A 12,439-nucleotide genomic window follows, 5' to 3' on the forward strand; every position below is an offset into this window, starting at 1 on the left:
TTTAACTAAAAAAAAAAAAAAAAAAAAAAAAAAAAAAAAAAAAAAAAAAAAAAGAATATATTGGAATTCTTTGTACAGTTCTTTCAATTCTTCCATTTGAAATAATTTCTGAACAAAAACTTAGCAAATGAAGACAATAACCTCAAATAGTAGTCTGCATCTGAAAACCTAACAATTTGAGATCAGTGTATTGAGCTGAATCCTGTTAAAACTTCAGGTTCTATGGTTGGAGCAATTCTTACCTCCTCTTTCTACCCAACCCTGGAAGGTGCACAGGGCTCCTTGATATATCTGGTAAAACAGATCTCCATCAATGAAGGTGTAAGCTAGGAGGAAATTTGATGCAAAGAACACAACAGCTGATGCTCTGTCCCCAGTGGGAGCAGAAAATATTCAATTTTTTTTTCTGAACATGCATCTCTGCAGTAAAACATAGACCCCCACTTTTCAACCAGCTCCATGAAAACCAGATGGCACCTCTCGGATAGAATTCTCATGACTACAAAGGTGGCATATGGGTCAGTGCCAAGATGATCACTTACACGGCATCTGCAGATGGCAGTCCACCACATCCTGAGGCAGGAATAATGAGAACAACATCCACTTCATCATCATCTGACTATCCAAACAAACACCAGGGGAAAGTTAATGAAAACAGCACCAGGGCATGTCCCTGGGGTGGTGGGAGTTTGGGGGGGGCGTTGCTGGGTTACCTGAGATGAAATGAGAACTGCAGAAAAATATATGCAAAATACTGAGTTTGGCTTTAATTGAGAATCAAGGTTGATGGAGCTAAGGAATGAGTGCTGTAAACTGTAAAACACTACATAGAAAAAGAAGAAGTTATTTCTGGCACAAAGCTGGATAATGAAAACAAATCTGTTTCTCAAATTTGGTGGTACTAGGTAGAATTCCTGAAGTTAATAATAAAAGGTTTTCATCAGGATAGATAGCATGAATTTAATGTATTTTCAGAAACTAAAATGACAGTTTCTATAATTTACACTAGTAATGCAAAGGGTAAACAGAAAACTTATTAGATTAAGCTTGATAATTGTACCTGATTATTTCTAGTTCTGAACCACACATGATAAACTAGATGGCTACAAGTATCATAATAAATGATATAATCGTACATTCTCCAACTTTCTTAAAATACTTAAATTCATACTTGACTTCCAAAGTTATTTATTCACACTTTCTGATTACAAAAGCAATTAACTTTTGCTGCAGAGAAAGATAAAAAGATATTGGTGGATAGATGAAATCAAGGAGGGGAAGATGAATAGCTAGGTGAGGGAGGGGTAGAAGGATGATGAGTTGAAGGATCATCATCATCAATGGGGAATCAAAAGAAAAAAGAGTTGATAGAGAAAAGGATGGGAGGGTAGGTGGAATGAAGCCGAGTCTTAACAACAGCACAAGGAAAAGCCTTTGGATTTTAACAAAGCACAATTCTTTGATAGAATATGGTTCTTAAATAGTCTATTGTTTCTGCAATAATGAAATGGTATTGCGAGCCATTGATTCATTCTGGGGGAATAACCATTGGTTTAACTGAGGTTCCATTTTTATGTCAATCATATTTGTTTCTATTTTCCTTGATTTGCTTTTAATTACCCCAAAAATGTGTGTAAAAAATTGACATGCTGTCTTGGTGACAATTCTGTATGTGTGTTTTAATTTCTTTAGTCTAAATTTTCCATCCACTTGTTTATTTGCTGTTTTTATTCAATAAATGTTTAGTGCCTACTCTGTGCCAGGTACTGTGCCAAGCAGGAGAAATGACAGTAAGCAAGTGAGTCATTCCCTGCTCACAAAGAACTTAGAACAGGCAATAATAAAGTAATCATATAAAGAAACATTTAGCGACAAAATGTAATGAATGTTATATCAAAGTCAAATAAGGCAACAGGTTTCTGAGAAATACAGTTCAGACATTACTGAAAAATAATGAAATGTCTTTTTAACTAAGCTTATCTTTGATGAGCTGAATTTATGTCCCAGATAAATGGTAAACTGCTTTCCAGGGTGCTAGTTATTACCTGTAGCATTCTACAAAATTTCATGATGTTCTAGGCATATATTTTGTTCATAATCTTGAAGTTATCTTAACTTCTTGTGTATATGGACACTACTATGCTACAATCATCCAGTTCAAGTCAATATGTCTTTCAGGATGTCCTGAGAAGGTGGCCAAAATTATTAATGGCATGCATTTCTTTTAGTGTCTGCACCCCTTTTCCCCCTTAAGGGTGAAGTTATGTTTACATTTTCCCTGGCTTTTCCAACTTCACCTTCTAGGACTTTCTTTCTAAGGTACTTGATACACAAGAAGTCCTGAAGAATTAAGATAGTACTTTAAGAATAATTCTGGCTATTCTCCTTGGTTATTCGTATTGTTTTCAGGCCCCAAATATAGTTAGTTTGAATATTTTTGGCTGCTTTCATTGTCTATATATATTCTTTTCAGGCCTGGACTATAGTTTACATTTGTTTCTGTGAACTTAATTTTTTTTTCCAAAGACTCATGTCTTGCTAATCTACTCCACCAGCCTCAGAACCCACATATTATATCCAATTCAAGGACTTAGCCTATGGATTTCTATTTACCTCAATCTGGGTTTTAACAGTGTGGTGGAAAGAACACAGGATTAAAGGTCTAGAGGCTTGGATTAAACATACCAGTAATCTACTGGTAAATGTTTATTAGTCTTGCTTCTCATATAATCCTTGCACAGAGCTATTGTGATAAATAAGATAAAGTATATATTTAATACTGTGAAAAGCAATATGCTAATTTAAGGTATTTAAAAATAAATATTAGCTGCTTGTATTTCTTTTCACTGCTTCTGCTCATTTTAATTAAAATGATTTAGCAGACTTCAACAGAGCAGCACAGTACCTACCCAATCAAAATACATGACAAGTATTAAGTCCTCCCTTCCTTCCTTCATAAAAATTTAAAGTGTCAGCTTTAATGTAGAATAAAAAAACTAATAGAGCAGGTTGTGCAGTTTCTCTTAGGACAGGCCTTAGACTGCAATTTTTTTCTTTTCTAGCCAGTGGATGGATAAATATGATGCTTAGTACTAGGTGAACAGGGCAGTTAGGTAGTATATTGTAGCACCTTACTGCAAATATCAGGAAGGTGTCTTTTCCAGCCCAGTCCTAAACTAATGTGCTTGTCTAGATTCAGTGTCACTAACTCCCAGGAGATTTCTTTGTTCAGTACACAAGCTGCCACAACCATTGGCAGCCCTGTAACTGCTCTGAAAATTGGAGATCTGGAGATTGGAAAATTCTTCCATTTAGCTATTGCTATAATATTCACACTGAAAATATTAGCTCAGCTACATACAGATTTTTCCAAGTGTGCTTTTCGTTTGATCATTCTTCCAAACAGTGAAAATATTCCATTAAAACAACACAAAAAGCTGGGCATGGTGGAGTATGCCTGTAATCATAGCACTCAGGAGGCTAAGGCAGGAAGATTGCTACAAGTTCAAATCCAGCCTGGGCTATATAGTAAATTTGAGGCCAGCTTCAAGCACACAGCAAGACCCTGTCTAAAAAAAATCGAAGTGAATTATTACATTGGAACTTCTAATTTATAAACTTTCTACTGAAAATCTGAACTTTTATATCTTGTCTGTGCTAGAGCAAGGAGTTTCCTACCCCTGATGTTTCTGAAAGAGAGAAGATATCCTAATCCCTTTAATTATCTCCTCTTGTCCTTTCCCTATATGATCTGGAGTTTCTCAGAACCATGACAGAGACATTCCCTAAATGGCTGTATTTCCTATGAAAAAGGAGTACCAGGAGGGGATAGGATTCCACTGCAAGGCTTATCCTTACCAAGGATCTGTTTTAAAGGATTCACTACAACTCAAGCAGGAAGCATGGCTGAACTGTAGAGTCTGCAGGGGAATGGGTACAGCACACCCCAATCTGAATACCAAAATCTACAGATACTCAAGTTCCTTATATTAAACTATGCATTCGTTACATATAATCTACACACATACTCCCATTTACCTTAAATCATTTCTAGATTACTTATTCCTAATGCAATATAAATGCTATGCAAATCCTGAGGAAGAATGACAAGGATAAAGGTCTGCACAATGTTCAGTACAGATGTGATTTTTTTTCCTTGAAGTTGAATTCACAGATGCAGCACCCACATATGTGGAGGGCTAACTGTACATGTTTTATGTCCTCTCTTTATCTCCACTGACCATTGTCTATCATATAGCAGACTCTAGATTTAAAAAATTGTTAATTGAATGTTAATATTATTAATTAGTAAGTATTCATCCTACTATCCATTTGCTCTATGTGAGATACCAGAATCAGAGAGAACAGTAAGAATGTTGTTATCACAGGAGCCTTGACAAGTCAGGAAAGTTATGTGAACTCCTTGTTCTGATGTACTCTGGGTGGAGGGCAAGCAGGTGCACGGAGATACCTAAGCAGCAGTTCTTCCTTCTGATCTTGCACTGGGGTCATGGACAGAACAGAGCCCTGTGTAAGGCTTCGTGATTCCTTCTTCCTATGGCCCAAAGAACAGCAGCAGAAGCACAAATGAGCCCCAAGCTTGCACACAGAAACACTGTACACGTGGTCAGTGTCCCAGACCAACCTGCTAAGGGCTGACTTCTCAGCTCTTTTCAGGCAGTCTTTCGAAGTATGTTGGGAGCTTAACCACCAAGGGTATTCTGGGAAGCGTTGTTTCTATGAAGAACAGCTTACACATTTCAAAACTGACTTGCAAGTGGACTTCAGATGTGTGAGATTTACTTTTAAACATAATTTTCATTCCGGGTGAAATAAAATTAAATGCTTGACTACAATTATGAACTTTCTTGTTAAAAGTGACTTTGGACATAAATTTAACTGGAAAGGCTAACTTTTGGTTCTCAGCACTTTCCTTCTAAATATCCATGCTTAATATTTCATATTTTAGATCACTGTGCCCTTTGACATCTCTGAAATTTTCACAAGAACTAGGTGACCATTGTTATTCCCACTTGGTAAGTGAGGAAACTGAAGTGCTGCAAGTTTGGCTTTTTCCATGTCATATAGGCCTTAAGTGGATAGAACAAAATGTGAGTCCCAGCCTGATGACAAATCCCACACAGGCTTTCCCCACCATATCCCATTGAATTGCACAAGGCTGAGATGATGAGTGTGAGAGAACTCAAATCGCACTGTTTGGCTAAGAGAAAGCCCTGTCTCACTTTTTCCCAACCAGAAAAGTGTTAGCAGTTCCCTTGGTTAACCGAAAGTCCTCCTCTCTCCTTGTGATCAACACTTGGCTCACTCTGTCCCCACGCCCTTCCCTTAGCAGACAGCAACTTGCCTTTGATGCAGAGCTTGGGCATTTTCTGAAAGCTGAAGTCTGTTTTCAATATGAACTATTCAAAACAGTATTGAAACCAGCAACTCAGGGTTTCTGAATGGACTCTGAAAGTTCTTGGCTACCCTTTGGGCAATGTCCACATCCTTCTCTGGTTACAAATAGGCAAAGAAAATAACAACAACAAAAAAAACTCAAAACAAAACAAAACAAAAAGGGCTGGGGATTTAGCTCAGTGGTTCAGTGGCCTGCCTTGCAAGCGCAAGGACCCAAGTTCAATTCCCTGTACCAAAAAAAAAAAGAAAAACATTTGCCTCCAGCGAAGGCACTGAGGTCACCCACAAGACATGAATCCCAGTGTCAAAACCAGTTGAAACAGGGCAGGCTAGTGCAATGGATCTGTGTAAATACTGAATCTTAATGGCCTGAAATCTGAAATTAGTATTTATTTATTAGTGTTTATTAAACTAGTGCTTTTCATTAATAACTAATCATGCTGTTAAATATGCTCAAGAACAAAATCTATAAGCAATTACGCCATTATTTAACAGATGAAGTCATCATCAAATTCTTTTTAAAAACTATATTAATTTTTCTACAAATAAAGCCCATTTCTCAGTCTTCTTGCAGGTTAGAAATTCAAAATGTTTCTTTGTATTAAAAGTTTAAGGATATTTTTATGTCCTCTCTTTATCTCCACTGACCATTGTCTATCATATAGCAGACTCTAGATTAAAAAATTGTTAATTGGATGTTAATATTATTAATTAGTAAGTATTCATCCTACTATCCATTCATTCTATATGAGATACCAGAATCAGAGAGAACAATAAGAATGTTGTTGTCACAGGAGCCTTGACAGAGAATGTTGACAGTTATCGTCAGTGGATGAGAGAGACATTGCAAAGGCAGAATTGACCTGAGAATTGAATGCAAGGAACAAAGAAGAGGGAGATAGCCATGATAATCAATCATTTTGATCCTGGGTTACTATGACAGGGAAGACAGAGTGATACTAATAGAAAAGTTAGGGAACACAAAAGGAGAAGCAAGTTTGTGATGGGAAGATAATTATTTTTTCAACCACCTTAAGCTTAAAGAATCAACACAGCATCCAGGTGAAGAGTCTATCAGGCTCTTGTGAGAATGGAACTTGGGGACGAAATCAGAGGAAAGCAAAAGTTTGGGCCTTTCTTCACTGAGATCTGAAATTCTACAACTATACAGGGTGAAAGAGCATGGACATAAGGAAGGGAGGAACTCTGGTGCTGGAAGAGGAGGAGGAGAGAAGGTCAGTGAAGGAGCAATAAGCTGGTGAAGCAGCAGCAGAGCCTAAAGGAGAAACAACAATACCCAGTAGCTGCTCCTTAGCCATGGTGACAGGGAAATGAGAAAAAGCCACTAGGAAAGAAGTCCTGGTGATCTTCTGCAGGGCAGCCCCAGGAGGTAACAGAAGCCAGAGCAGAAGAAAGGGGACCAGCTGTGAAGAGAATGTGTAGATTGGCTCATACTACCCCAGAATCCTTAATCACATCCCTTGTTCTAAAGGTTGGTTATCATCTCCTTTGTTGTTGTTTTTGTACTGGCTATTGAACTTGGGACCTTGTGCTTGCGAGGCAGGCGGTGGAACCACTGAGCTAAATCCCTGGACCATTTTCAACCTCTTTAACAAAGTTTCCTGCTACAATCCCTTAAAACCTCCTTTTGCCCATCCCATTTCCAGATAATCACCATATTACCCATTCCTCTTCTAGCATTCTAAAGTTACCTTCTTCCTCCTCAGGCTCAGCCAAGATATTTCTCTGCTCTTCGCCTTGTCTCCCTCAAATACGGCAACCTGCTATGGGTTCTCTTCAGCTCTAGATTATTTCCTCCAACATCTGTTCACCTCTTTGGTGATGGATTTCACTTATAATTTTATCCTTAAGTATGTCTGACCTTGGTTTGAATGTGAAATCTTATTTTTAACCTTTCATAATTTTGCCTAAAAGCTCTAGAAAGTACTGAAATTAACTGTTGACATTCCTAATTGTTGAATTTGCTTTCCAGACTTCATAGCATCAATATAAAGAATATTTACCAGGAATAAAGTTTCAGCAAATACGACTTCACAGATGCATTAGTTGTAAGCTTTCTGACATTCTGCCTCTTTTGAATGATCTGATTTTAACTTTTAAAAAATTATTTGTTGGCAAGTCATGCCACACAGTAGTATGGTCTAGTTTTTATCCACTTTTAATTAAAAATAAACCAGTAGACATACCATTTGAATAAATAGAAGCATATCAGTCTATCAGTAATGAACTTTGTGGGACATAGTTTTCCTTTTTAAAAACACGTGAATTGTGTATTATAGAACCAGAAAGACTGGACTCAAATTTCTATAATTGAAGCAGTCAGTGCTAAAACAAAATAAAACACTTTTAATTTTGTTTTTAGTAATAACTTGGTTTACTATTTTTCATTTGTTACCATTAATTTCTTTTCTTGTTTTTGATAGCTTTACTCCATGATGACATAGAAAGTGATGCTTAGACACAGACAACTTTCTAATATTAAAAGAACAATATAGTGAGTACATTATTATTATGTTATGATAGTAAGTACAAAGAATGACTAGATGGCTCATTTATATAAATTTAGAAGTCTTTTGTAAGTTTTCTCCCAGAGGAAAATTTCACAAAAGCACTCTCTTCCATAGTAGCACTGAACAACTGGAAATGTTGATTTTTCTCTTTAATAGAGTAAAAATCTACTTTTGCATCCTTGGAAAAATTAAAATGTTTTTAAAAAATCACTTGCTGTATTTATTCCTGGTTAATTATGGCAACAAGATCTTCTGAAGAGTAACGTGCAGCCAAGTTTATCATTGGTTCCTAGTTTACTCTTAGCATAAAATAATGAATTTGAAATAAACATGGCCCAAACATGTTAGGAGACAAAGCTCTATTATTACTCAGCTCTAAGCTATCATTTATTCCCTGGGAAAAAAATTGGGAAGAAGCTTGCCAATGAGCCAGATGTCACCATCAGTAGACAATTATGTTCCACAGCTTGGCACCTGGGTCCCACAGTCATCATCCAAGGAGAAGGAAAAATAACAAGTAGAACATTCTGGCAGACTGCAGACTGCAAGTTTCCAAATGGTTCGTGGGGAAAATGAAGGGTGGGTACTGCATTTCCCTTTCTCAGTAAGGAAACCCTACAGCCACGAGGTCCTGTTCTACTTGTTGAGAATTCCATGGTTCTGACAGAGGTACCAGTGTCCAAAGAGGCCTCCAGTGCACACAGGGGCAGACATGAGGAGCTGCTGTGGTGGCACTGTGTACATCAAAGGTTCACCACTTCATGTAGAAGTCCTTTGCTTCTGAGATGGATTATCAACAGAACCTAAAACGTGTCCTTCTTTGGCAAAGTCTGAGGGTCGAAAAGGAATAAGACAATTTGAGCTGGTTTTAGTGACATAGAACGTATGGGACGTAGAATGTATGGGACTGTCTTCTATAAAACACCTTTTCAAAACCTTTCTCTTCCAATATTTATCTGTGAGTAAGAAACCAGAGATTTACAGAGAATCTCATTCAGGCCTTCTTTTACTCAGCTAAGAAAAAGAAAATAAAATTCCTCTTTTAAAAATGTGTTTTAATCTAGAATAGACAGTTCATGATCTTATCATATTTTAAAAATGAATATGTAGCTAATCTGTATATAATTTTACTCTTGCCTAACTTAAAATTAAAGAAAAAATAAAAGTTGTAATTTTTCTTAAATATTTACTAAAAATTTCTTGATATATATGCCAATATACAAGGAGTGATTAAGAGATATAGTGAATGTTTAAATTAAAACAAAACTTATTACAGTAAAAGACAAATTAACAAGAATGATGAGGTAAGTGTGTTTGAACTGATGGAGTGTATTCTGAGTATTTTGAGGGTGATTAGTGTCCTTTCTGATTATCCTTGTTGATCAGTCATTTGTGGCAATTTCTGTCAAATAAAAACATTATTTTGTGTTCTCATCCACTTATTCGTCAGGTCTGGCAGAGAGTGACTTCTGGCTCTTTCCCAAAGTTAAAATGACCATGAAAGGTACATGTTTTGATTTGATTCAGAACGTTAAGGTTTTCATGACAGCATAACTAAAGACACTCACAAATGAGGATTTCTAGAACTGCTTCAGAAAGCCACAAGAACAATGGTATACATGTGTTCAAAGTGAGGAAGAGGTATAATGGCAAGGTGTCTTTTGTTCTAATTAAATTTCTTTAAATTTAAACAGTCACTGTGTCTTTTGGTCACACCTCCAATAGAGTCTGCCAAAAATATATATACGTCAGGAAAACAAAAGCTTGTAAAAATATTTTAATACTAAATTTATTGAGATATCATGAGATTAGTACGTTACCTTTGGCCTCTATAATTACAAGAGGTGCTCAAAATGGTGGTCATTAGCTTCCAGGAATTTATTAGTACAATGAACTGCTTAAGTGTATATACATTTCTCTCTCTCTCTCTCTCATATATGTATGTACATATAGGTATGTGTATACACACCCACACACCGACACATACATTTATTGATTGGAAATTGCCCATATTCAGGTAAAAATAGGGTTAAATATTAGAATTATTGGATAAATTTGTAACTAATCAAAAAATCCCAGAATTTAGTTAAGCAGAAACTATGCTTTCCATCTTCTTCTACTTTTATATGTCACCAAATCCTGGATGAAAGAAAAGAAATTGCAATTTAAATTGAAAATTTAAAGAATTATAATTTAGATGAATTATAAATGTAATCTGAAAGATTGAAATTATGTTTTTGTGTTTAATTGTTATATATTTCCATGACCAAAAAGAATTTTATAGAATTTATACAATTTTTTGTTAGTTTTAAATAGTTCTTAATATTTTGTTTGGATATATTTTCCACCGTTACCACCACCTCCTTCTTCTTTTGCCCTTGATCTTTCCTAACAAAAGACTTCAAGAACATTAATAAAAAAGACTACTGAAAAGCCAGATATAGTAGTGCATGCCCAATAGCCCAGCTACTCAGGCATCTGAGGAAGGAGGATCATAAGATCAAGGCCAGTCTGGGCAACTTAGTGAGATATTACCTTGAAATAAAGTAAAAAGATCTGAAAATTTAGGTTAGTGGTATAGTGCTTGCTTAGCAAGGGCCTGGGTTCAAACCCCAGTATAGCATTGCTGAAAGGGTGGGGGAGAAAGAAAAAAGAAAGAAAGAGAGGTGGGGGAGAGAGAGAGGAAGGAAGGAAGAAAGAAAGAAAGAGAAAGAAAGAAAGAGGGCTGGGGATTTAGCTCAGCGGTTCGGTGGCCTGCTTTGCAAGCGCAAGGACCCAAGTTCAATCCCCGGTACAAAAAAAAAGAAAGAGAAAGAAAGAAAGAGGGCTGGGGATTTAGCTCAGCGGTTCGGTGGCCTGCTTTGCAAGCGCAAGGACCCAAGTTCAATCCCCGGTACAAAAAAAAAGAAAGAGAAAGAAAAAAGGAAAGAAGAAAAGGGCATTGATACATATGAATGATATCATAACTAATTTCCTAGTTTGCTTTTGATGCAAACAATCATTAAAATTCTCTGAATTGAAATAAATATTAATGCTACTAGTCAGTGTGTCCCTCTTGATCAATTGGGAAATTGTTTTCTCAGTAATAGGAAACAAGCTGAGAATCAGAAGTCCCCAGTTATATAGAAAGATTTGCACCATCAGGTCTACAGCCTCTTTCTGCATCTGAATTTCCCTGCTTATAATTCAGATCTCAGAAGCAATGAACTCCATTCTCAGGTCCATAGAGAACTTTGGTCCTTCCTCAAACCTGTGTAAATTGAGAAGGTATTAATAGAAACTACAAAGAAGTCCCTGGGTCTGGTCTACACTTCCACCCTCCCCGTGACACCAGTCTGTCCTGTTTCGAATGTGGCAGGGAAAATGCCTGGAGTTAATGATTACCTACATCATCAGCTCCAGCCGAATGACTCTTACCATGGATGGAAAAATAAAGAAGGGCCAACCGATTTCTCTCTTTTTCAGCTCTAGTACAAACTCTGCTACTCCTTCAAGGTCAAGGAGAGGACTGAAGTGGGTGGAGAATTTCTGCAAAACACTTGAAGGCCTGTTGAAACTGAAAAGGACACACTTTCATAATAGTACATTCAGTATTGTGAACTCCTCTGCAAAATTTCTTGACAGAAATTATGACTTCGATTGCTATATCTCTGATAAATAGTCAAGAAATGGTGGGAAAGTTTGGAATAAGAGAAAAATAAGTCATGGCTGTCAGCCTTTTGGAAATTAGTATATATAATATTTGATTTCAAGAAGTATCAACTCTTAGCTTGAGGATCCATCATGAATTTCTTTATATAATTTATAATCTAAAATGCTATTACAAATTCTACTTCTGCCCAACATTTTTTCAGAAGGGGAGGACAAATGAAAACTTTTTATAGTACACTGGAAAGTAGTAAAAATCAAAAGACCTGGTTTGGCTCCCATCATTTAGCTATCTGAATGGCACTGAAAAGTCACATTGGTCTCTCCAGAACCTAGTTTAGTACTCTGTAGGATAAGTAGATCACTAAACTCATTTATTTAAAAAACATTTGTTAGACACCCACTAGTTTGAGACACTGTGCTAGGCTCTGGGAATAAAAAACCAAATACATGTTTTCCTTTTCTCAAAGAGCACACAGAAGGTGAAAAAAGTCTAATCAATCACAGGAAAGGGGAGATGCTGTCATTCAAAAGTCCCTGGGGCCAGGAAAGCCTAAGGGGGCACATCAGTTGGAGTGAGCATAATGTTTAAGGTCGGTAAGTGAAAGTCAAAGCTTTAATTAAATAAGATTTTTCAGGGGGATAACTGTGGAACAATAAGTGGGAGAGATACTAAAGGACTTCCTAGGCATACAAAGCAGCCAGAGGGAAAATATGTAGGTATAAAATGTCTGGCCTGATAGGAAAACTATAGGAGTTCAATGTGGATAGAGAAGTTAGAAGCTAGATGGTGGAGTGTACTAAAGAGTTTGATAAGGGTCATTGTCTCTAGTCATCTTTAG

The sequence above is a fragment of the Fukomys damarensis genome, unplaced genomic scaffold (assembly GCF_012274545.1).
Source record: "Fukomys damarensis isolate Sample0158 unplaced genomic scaffold, DMR_v1.0_HiC HiC_scaffold_14, whole genome shotgun sequence".
Classification (NCBI taxonomy): Eukaryota; Metazoa; Chordata; class Mammalia; order Rodentia; family Bathyergidae; genus Fukomys; species Fukomys damarensis.